Here is a 10121-nt window from a genome sequence, read left to right as displayed (position 1 = left end):
GCAGGGGCTTCTCATTGAGGTGGCTTTTCTTGTTACAGGGCACGCAGCTCCAGGGCACGTGGGCTGCAGTCATTGCAACATGTGGGCTCAGCAGTTGTGGCTCTCGGGCTCAGCTGCCCTGAGGCATGTGGGATCTTTCCAGACCAGGGATTGAACCCCTGTCCCCTGCACTGGTAGGCAGACTCTTTACCACTCAGTCACCAGGGAAGTCCTGATATTCTTGGCATATGTGTTCACATTTATTTGTTGAGTGCAGGGAAGGAACCAACACTTCCTACACGGTGTGCAAAATAAAAACGTCACTGAATGTGACTTTGCATCCCCAGGCTCTGCCTTGGAGGCAAGAAGAAGCTGCTCGCTTCTCTCCAACTCCTGAACCCAAGTGTACATTTTGCCAGTTGGGTTTATTTTCTGGAATGCCATCGTGCCCTTTAGATGGGTGACTTGGGCCGCTGTCAGCCAGTGTGCCCTTCAATCAGCTCTTCCCGCTCTGTGCCCAGGAAGCAGCACCCACATCCCGCCACCAAGCCTCCAGGCCAGGCACACTCCTACACAGACTACAGGGTCCTGTTTATCTTTTTAGTATCTTATTTATTTATTTGGCTGCATCGGGTGTTAGTAGCAGCACGCAGGATCTTCGATCTTCGTTGCAGGATATGGGGTCTGTTTCCCCAACCAGGGATCGAACCCAGCCCCCCTGCGTTGGAAGTGCAGAGTCTTGGCCCCTGGACCACCGGGGAAGTTCCTCCAAGACCCCATTTAAATGCCACCTTCCCCACGCACCCGCCCCATGCCCAGCTGCTCTGCTCCTCCCTGATGCCCTAGATCCTTGGTGCTCCTCTCCTGACATCACAGCTCCTCCATGGCCCCTTCCCTGATACTCCAGCCAGCTCCTCTTCCTGACTTTCACAGGTTTTATTGCTTTGGTCTCTCTCTTCCCCTGACCTTGAGAGGCCATCTGTCTCCTCTCAGCTCTTGCCCTCTGACCCCTGGCACTGTGCCTGGCACTGTAAGCACCCTACAAACTCTGGTTGAAAAAGAAATTGCTGATCAATGTCTGAAATTAATCCAACTCAAGCTTTTCTCGGCAGTCATCTGTAAATTGATTCAAGGTGCCCAGCTGGGGAGGTGGCAGGTGTGCAGAGGAAATCAAGGAATCCAGCCTCTCTCCTTCCTCTGAAATCCTGCCAGACTCTGATTCTTCTGTTTTTTCCTTCACACGTGTGCATACTGCGGGGGAGCAGATTTCCGAACCGGGATAAATATGCATTTGCTTGTGAACATCAATGTTGTGAGCACAGTAAATCATTAGAAACAAGAGACACCTCTCGCGCTGGAAGGAAGGAGCTGCTTCCGCCAGCTCTATCGGAAAGGCATCGACACCAATAATGCCACTCGTCAGAGCCCCTGGGGAAATCGAAGCTTTTCCTATTGAGGAGACTGTTTAATGGATGTACTGGCATGCATGGGATGGGGGCTGTGATGGATGCAGACTGGAGAGACCTAAAGACACGGCAGGTCACACAGTGGTGTCAGAGCAGACAGGCACCCAAGCGTGGAGAAGACCAGCCCTGCTGAGGTCAGAAGTACAGGCAGCAGCACATGCCCCGCCCTTCCAGCAACCCCCAAGCCTGTCGCTCTCTGTGTGCTGCAAAACACCAGAAGCCTAATCCGCTTTCTGCTCATGCTGGGCACCTCTAAGCAGAACAGACAGACGGTGCAGAGCGAAGGGGAGCATCCTGGCCTCAAGGCTTGCTTTCTGTGGTGCCCGGCTCAGCATCCCCTGCCTCTCTCACAGTAGGTACTCAATAAAATTGGCTGAATTGTGGATTCTAAACTTCAAGTGTTGGCAGTGGGTCAGTCACAGAACACATAATCACAACCGCACGGTCTGATTCCGTCCCAGGAAAACAAGTGTGTCAGCAGCTGCTGTGGATGAAATCATCCATTACTCAGGGAGTGGACGACGCTTGTCCACAGCTCATCACTGCCCCAAACTTCTGGGTCTGATCATCGAAATTATGTTCCAACGGATCTCAACCTGATACATCAGAGGCATCTGGTAGACTGTTATAAAGATGCAGGTGGTGGACCCACCCAGACCGGGCGGAGGTGCTGTGAAGGCTTCTCTCACGTTTCTCCAGGGGCCTCCAAAGACAGAGAACCACTGAGTTCCCAGAGGGGCCAGGGGACACTGCCCCAACTCTGCTGCTGGAACCCTCTGAAGTTACTGCCGGGCCCTTCACAGAAACTCTTTTCAGAATCTCAGCTTCCTCATCTGTAAAACAGATGTAATAAAACCCTGTGCCCTATACCCTGAGAAAACCATAACTGCAAAAGACACATGTCCCCCAGTGGTTATTGCAGCTCTATTTACAACAGCTAGGACATGGAAGCAACCTAGATGTCCATTGACAGATGAATGGATAAAGAACCTGTGGTACATATACACAAAGGAATATTACTCAGCCATGTAAAGGAACACATTTGAGTCAGTGCTAATGAGGTGGATGAAACAAGAGCCTATTATACAGAGTGAAGTGAGTCAGGAAGAGAAAAACAAATATTGTATATCAACGCATATACATGGAATCTAGAAAGACGGTACCGATGAATCTATTTGCAGAGCAGCAGTGGACACCCAGACACAGAGAACAGGCTGTGAACCTGAGGGGAGGGGGAGGCGGTGAGATGAATGGAGAATGTGCCGTCTTACCATATGTAAGATAGATGGCCAGTGGGCATTTGCTGTATGACTCAGGGAACGCAAACTGGGGCTCTGTGACCACCTAGAGGGGCAGCACAGGGTGGGGGGGAGGTACAGGAGCGAGGGGACAGATGTATACCTATGCTGATTCATGTTGATTGCAAAGCAATTAAATTGCTTCAATTAAAAATAAATACTTTTTTTTATAAACCATAATGTGTCCCTCTGACTAGATAGGCCCACCAAGACATAGGAACCCATCTGCAGACCTTATAAAGCAGCTGCCTGCTAGAATATCCTTTTATTTATATAATAAGCATGGCTTTGCTCCACGACACTCAAATTTGAGAACCATCTTATTTGATAATTTTTCTACATAAAATTAAACCTAGCTGAGGCTCATGACAAACCCCGGCCTGGCCCTGGCGCGCCCAGCCCAGGACTGACCTGGCTGAGTGCCACAGTGTTAACTCAGGCACATCCCACGCACTGCTGATCCCAGCCAACACCTCCAACTTGCAGCAAGCCCCCTCAAGCCAGCCCATGGTATCGACAGCCATCACCCTGAGACCCTGCGATCCTGATAAGGGACAGACCGAGCTCAAGGTCTTTGAGCTTTGAAAAACCTACCTTATCTTTCCTCTTTTGAACTTCATCCCCCCAGCGCCTGGTCTCTGGGCTAGATTGTACTCCCCACTTGGCAGTAAAACATTGCCTCTCAACCTTCAAACTTAGGAGGCTCAGGGCTCTTCCCAGCACCTCACTCACCAGGGTTAATCAGACCAGAAATAGTAACACCAGGCCCTCCCTCTGCCCCCACCAAAGATTCAGCTGTGAATGCACCCAGGCCACAGCAGAGAGGCCCTGTATCAGTCAGCTGTGGATCACTCCCACTGCACCTTTGCTAGGTTGACCATGAGCTTGGCCACAGGGCCTTGAGCTACTATGCCTGGTGTCACAGACCCCGGCGTCCAGCCCCGTGCCCACCCTCAACATTCATGCAGTCACTCTCCCAGTGGACTCCCGAGAGTCTTCCCGAGCACCGCGATTCTGCTCAACCCTGAGCACAGGACCCAGCTAAGCCCTCCCAGCCTCCAGACCCACAGAAATTGTCAGATAATCAATGCATGCATTTTAATCTGCCAAATTTGTTAACAAATCTGGTAATCTGTCACATGGCAATAGAAAACAAATTCAATTTCTTTCCTGTTTCATCATGTTGAGTGGAAGATGTCAGGTAGTACATGAGCGTCTGGGTGTAAAAGGGAGACACAAAACCAGGACACTCTGCTCTGATTCCCGACTCCAGAAAGCTGGAAGTCCAAAGACCTGGGCTCAGGTTCAGCTCCTGCTACTAGCCTGGTGCGTGTCCCTGAGCAAGTGTCAGCTGCCTGGTGCCCCTCACGGTCTTCCAGCGCTGAAATCCAGAGTCTGTAGTTTCGAGAGTAAGATCTTAGAGTTATGGAGGTCACATTTACTTCCAGATTCTCTCTTCAATTCTATCCTCCCATTGATCCTTCATTCGAAACTGGGAAGCGGGTGGGCGGAACAGACACAGAAGTCAGCTTCCCCAGAGACTCTGGAATGAAAAACCTTTCAGACTTCAAGGGACAGCAACTCGCTTTTCAATCCAGTTGCTCATTGCTCTGGGAACAGCCTGCTAGCTAAGCAAACCTTCCCCATTTTTTTTTACCTTTCTGAGCACATTCTTCTGAGCCTGGAGAGAGAACAATGGAATGGCAGCTCTGCTTTCACTCTGCTTCAGTCGATCAAGGAGGAATTCACATGGGACTTCTCTGAGCCCCTGGCTTCTGTGCAGGGGTCTGCCCAGGAGCATGAGAAGCCTGTACCAGGGGCGTCCCCAGGCCTCCCTCCCCAGTGACCCCCATCAGCAACAGGGCGGTGGGGCGTGGGGGAGGCTGGGGTTTAGGGCGTACCTGTGCAGTCAAGGAACACCAAAGACCAAGTGCTGCCCTGGCCACCTGAGCCAGGAGCCCCAGCCACCGTCTGTCCGTCACTGCCTCCTGCCCGGCCTCTGAACCACCATACCACGGACCCAAAAGTAGGCAGGGGGTCACCCAGGACCCCCTTGCTCAGGACGCCTCGGGCCTGTCTGATCGACTCACTACCTCTAGTGGGACTACAGTGTCCTGTTCAGGCCCCTGCTCACACCCTGCATGGTCTCACCTCTGGGATCCATTAACCCCACTCCTAGCAAGTCCTGAACGAGTGCCCTCAGCACAGACCGGGGGCACAAAGTGACTCCAACTAAGCCACCAGATGCCCACCAAGAGTCACTGAAACCACCTTTAAGCACACAGGTCGGTGGCGTCCCAGGAACAGCAAACGTGCCCGGAAGGGTCTAGAGATGAATCTCAGAGCCGCCACTGCCACACGGACCACAGAAGTGGGCTGTGTGCCTGGGAGGGCCTCCCGGAAGAGAAGAGGGCCCCTTTCCCAGGAAGCCCGGGCCCCCCGGGCCTGTCTTCATGCTGTCCACCAGCACTTACAGGACAGTCTCCCTCACCTTCCCCACCCAGAGCCCTGGACGGCCCTGAAGTGCATCCCACATGCAGTGAGGCCACAGGGAGTGGTATCAAGAGGTTGTGGGGGCTGTGGCTCCAACCTGGCTGCACACTGAAATTGACATCACTTTCCCAGCCTCCATCCACCCCCAGAAGCCAAAACCAGGTGTCACCTTGAGCAAGTCATCAGCCTGGTGGAGCCTCGGTTTTGTCACCTGTGAAGTGGGGATAATACAGCACCATCCTACTATGAGACGAAATGACAGGACTGGAGCTTCCTACCCTCTCTCCCAGCAGAGCATACGGAGAACACGGAAATATTTGCAGAGCCCGCTGAGTAGAGGAACAAGTGTGGGAGTTCTGCCCTGAGCCCCACCAGCCGCCCCAGAGCCGGAGGGGGCACCACCTCCCAGACAGCAGCAGGCAGAGGGGCAGCGTGCCAAAGGCCTGATCCCTGACGAGCACCAGCAGAGGTATGATGAGTGCAAGCCCCCACCCAGTGCAGGAGGGAGGTCTGGGACGGGGCTGGCACATCCCCATTTTTAACAGCACCTCGCACAGTTCTGGGGCAGTGGGTGCACAGGACCAGGCTTGGACTTTCAGCTCTAGCCATTCGGAAACAGCAGCTCTCCCCCAGCAGGGTTACTCATGCCCGCTTACCCATCCCACACTTTTCCTGCAGCCCACCCACTGCTAGGGTCCTCCCCACCTAATTAGCAGGCAAGTCCCGTTCAGGGGGAACTGAATGGGTCCCTTCTGCAGCCGGGCACCCCTCACAGTGTCCCTTTGTAGGCGGCCAGCCTCCTGACCAGGCCAAACTGGGCCCTCAGCTGTTTACCCTCCATGCCATTTGGACTTGGCCTCCTGGCTCCCACCTTCAAAGCTGTGATGGAGCGGTGTGGGGCCTCCTGTGGGGCCGTGCTTTCCTCTGGAAAAGTGGCTGGCCACGGGCGGGGTCTGGTGTCAAAGACGGGCCCTGGACTGGCTGCTTGCAGGGGGCGTGATGACCCAGACGCGCTCTGGAGGTGAGAAGCACAAACAGCTCAGGCCTGGGAGACAGAGTTCTGGCCAGTGGGGCCGGGCACAGCTCCTGCCACCCCAATGCTCCCCACATTCCATCTGCCCTCCCCACAAAGATGTAGAGCCCCCCTCCTTGAGGTGGACCTTCCTCCAGACCTCAGGAGAAAGCCCTGGTTATACTAAAGGGCAAACAGGCAGAGCCTCCGCAGAGGGCCAGGCCCCAGTGGGGGACAGGGAGGGGCATGGGAACCTGGGGTAGACACTGCCACTCCCAACCCCCGGCCTCTAGAACAGGCTGAACCCAGGCCCACCCAGACAGCCCCAGATGCTCGGCTGGAGACCTCAGGGTCACCATTGTTGTGAATGGGGTCTGGAGTTTCAGGTCCCTCCCCTGCATGGACGGGGCTGTCTGGGCACCAGGCTCCATGGGGTGAAGCCTCACCTCCCACCTGAGGAGTCTACGAGCTATCTCCCGGGAGTGGGTCTGAGTACTCCCAGTTTTGCAGCGCTGCTATAGGGATGAAAGAACTAAAGCATGAACTGGCCCTCAACTGGGAAGGAAAGATGCGATTGTTAAAACTATTCACTCATCAAAGTTAAGACCCATGGGGAGAGGCAGGCACCAGGCAAGTGAACCCAGGTCAGAACCCAGAGCTCAGGCAAGTGAACTCAGGTTAGGACCTGACCCCCCAGGCTATCCAAGTCCAGGAGTATCCTCACATCCTAGGAGCAATGACACCTTCTACGGGAAACATCAGCTCAGGGTCCCGCTCGAACAAAACCACTAAAATCCCTCCCTCTCTGCATAGCCTCGGAGGTTAATGAGTCTGGGATGGATCCCGCCCCGCACCCCGCTACCCTGGCACTCCCCTTCCCAGTGCCAGGGGTCAGTGGGGTCCACAACCAAACCCCAGGACGTGTTCCCAGGAAGGTCCAAGGAACCTTGTGCCAGCCAGACCTATAGCACTTACCTGTCGGCGGAGAGCCCAGGGTGCCTGGATGTTTTTCCAGTCTCAGGTCATCCCAGCACCCTTCAGAGTTTGCAAATTCCCAGAGAAGGTTGAGATGGGTGGTGGGGGGTGCAGAACCAAGGACCTAACGCTGCCCCCACCAGCAGCCGGCTTCCAATTTCTTTTCTTTTTTTTAATTTAATTTTTTAACTTTACAATATTGTATTGGTTTTGCCATATATCAAAATGAATCCGCCACAGGTATACATGTGTTCCCCATTCTGAACTCTCCTCCCGCCTCCCTCCCCACCAGCTTCCAATTTCTAAATGAGGAAACTCCAACTTGCAGAGATTTCCACCCTGGACTGAAGTTATAGAGCTGGTGACTAGCCTTGAAGGACTCAGAAGCCAAGGGGGTGGGCAGTGGGCAGCGCTTGGCCACAGTCAGGAGTGGGGAGGGAAATCGTCCCTCCCTGATCCCCTCACCACCACCCCCCGCCCAGGGAGACTCCAGTGGAGGCCCGTTCTGGGCCCAGGCACTGACCTTGTCCCTTGGCACCCAGGGCTGCCCGATCTCGCTGGTGGGCAGGACTGTCCGATCTCGTTGGTGGGCAGGACTGTCGCGATCTCAGCGACCAGGTGCCAGAGTCATCCTCACTAATTGCACACCTAGCCACCCCCCGACCACCAGGGCAACTATTAGTAACCCCACTGAACAGTGAGGCCCGGCAAAGCCAAAGGACCCGCCTTCCCTCCCCCTTCTCCCCCTCCTTGCACTCCCCCCACTCCAGCCCAACGCCCCTGTCCTTACAGGACCTCAGGCTGCAAGTCCCTCCAGTCGCAGCCGTCCAAGGAGCTTTCAGGACGGTCCGGGAAGCCCTTCCCGTGGGGTCGCAGCGCTCCCTGCCGGGGACGCACAAGCGCCCCTCACTGGTCCTGTTGACCACGATGCTCTTCAGACCTCCCCATCCCGGGCACGGGAGTTGATTCTCCCTGCACTGAACTGAAAGCGGCTCCAGAGGGGTGCAAGCGATTCACAGAGACCCCCGGGTAGGCGAGAGAGCTCTGAACCGGGGCCCTCAAGCAGCAGCGACCCTCTCTGCAGGGAGTGGCCGTGGGAGATTTGTGTCTACGCTTACAACTTTCCTACAAGGAGCACAGTTAATAATAAAAATGAAACAACTTTTGCCAAAGTTCACTGCATTCGGCGCGAGGTTGAGAGGCTCCGGGCCAGGCCGTGGTCCCCGGGCTTTCTGCACCGCCCGTCCGCTCCCGGCTCTGCAGCGCGAGGTCCCTTGCCCACCCGCCTCTCCGGGCACAAGCCAGGCTCCGGCCTGCGGAACGCCCACATCCCTACCCGGCTACTGCGCACGCGCGGCTGCCGGCTCGGCTAGCCGACCCCGGAACCAAAGCCTTGCAGACAGCGCCCCCTGCCGTCCCCAGGCGCCCTGTGCCCAGGAGCGGATCCCGCCAAACCCGACTCCTCCTTAGGCTGAGATGACTGGATCTTGCTGGATCTTGGAGGTGAGGGGACACCTCTCCAAAGCCCTGTCCTCCACCCAGAGCCCGAAGTCTCTTCTCTGCGCCCCAGGAACTGACTTTGGCGGAAACTAAGTGACTATTGTTGTTGTTCAGTCACTAAGTCATGTCTGACTCTTTGAGACCCCACTGGACAGCTGAAGCTGAAACTCCCAATACTTTGGCCACCACTCATTTGAAAAGACCCTGATGCCGGGAAAGATTGAAGGCGGGAGAAGGGGATGACAGAGGATGAGATGGTTGGATGGCATCACCGACTCAATGGGCATGAGTTTGAGTAAACTACAGGAGTTGGTGATCGACAGGGAAGCCTGGTGTGCTGAAGTCCATGGGGTCACAAAGAGTTGGACACAACTGAGCGACTGAATTGAATTGAACTCAAGTGACTGTTGTTGTTCAGTCACTAAGTAGTATCCGACTCTTTGAGACCCCGTGGACTGTGCTATGCCAGGCTTCCCTGTCTTTCACTATCTCCCAGTTTGCTCAGATTCATGTCCATTCAGCCGGCGATGCTATTCTAACCATCTCATCTTCTGCCACCCTCTTCTCATTTTGCCTTCAGTCTTTCCCAGCATCAGGGTCTTTCTCACAAGCCAGCTCTTCGCATCAGGTGGCCAAAGTATTGGAGCTTCATCAGTCTTTCCAATGAGTATTCAGGGTTGATTTCCTTTAGGACTGATTAATCTCCTTGCAGTCCAAAGGACTTTCAAGAGTCTTCTTCAGCACCACACTTTGAAAGCATCCATTCTTTGGCGCTCAGCCTTCTTTCTGGTCCAACTCTCATATCCTTACATGACTACTGGAAAAACCCAATACAGGGAATGCACAAAGTGTGGTGGCTGTCAGACTGACCCTGTTTGAAATCTTCTGCCTGGAGGTCACAAACCTCGGCTCTACAAGGCGGTCTGAGGGACCACTTGAACCCAGAGCTCAATGGTTGAAGGTTCAGGTCACCTGGGGTAGTCCCAGGCCCCACCTCCAGACACCAACTCAGGCAGGACCACTCTGTAAGAAATACTGGCTTAATTTGACCCCCTCATTTTATGAAGGACAGGCAGGTAGTAATTTGCCTAAGATCACAGCTCCTTGGATGGCTGTGCAAAACGGAAGCTCTGGCAACACAGCTACCACCTGTACCTCCATCCCCCAGTTAGAGAAACCAGGAAGTTGTCACCAGGTTCAGTCCCAGTTCGGCCACCACTGCTGTGTGCACTACAGCAGGTCCCTCCCACTCTCCGCATCGCCCAGCTCTGTGCTGCAGCACAGATCGGTGGGCAAAGTTCCCTCTGTGATTCCAGAATCCTCACAGCAGAAGCACACTTCCATCCGGGTTTGAGCTCCTAGAACACCATGTGAGATCCTGTGGCTTTGTGTGCTCTT

The 10121-nt window shown here is 54.6% G+C and overlaps 1 long non-coding RNA gene across 2 annotated transcripts; it reads right to left on the bottom strand.

Annotated features, from left to right (window-relative positions):
• Nucleotides 1-3826: 3826 nt before the first annotated feature.
• Nucleotides 3827-8526, bottom strand: LOC113884589. Of its 2 annotated transcripts, none has more exons than XR_003508923.1 (5): nt 8014-8526; nt 7747-7871; nt 6108-6251; nt 4401-5447; nt 3827-4286 (listed from the first exon to the last, which is right to left on the bottom strand). It is a non-coding gene; the product is annotated as an uncharacterized LOC113884589 (long non-coding RNA). The 2 variants fall into 2 exon arrangements; XR_003508924.1 differs by having other exon boundaries at nt 8019-8526.
• Between the last annotated feature and the right edge of the window lie 1595 nt (nt 8527-10121).

The sequence above is a fragment of the Bos indicus x Bos taurus genome, chromosome 26 (assembly GCF_003369695.1).
Source record: "Bos indicus x Bos taurus breed Angus x Brahman F1 hybrid chromosome 26, Bos_hybrid_MaternalHap_v2.0, whole genome shotgun sequence".
Taxonomy (NCBI): domain Eukaryota; kingdom Metazoa; phylum Chordata; class Mammalia; order Artiodactyla; family Bovidae; genus Bos; species Bos indicus x Bos taurus.
Note: the sequence above shows the minus strand (reverse complement) of the source record. Positions and strands in the feature narration are given on the sequence as shown.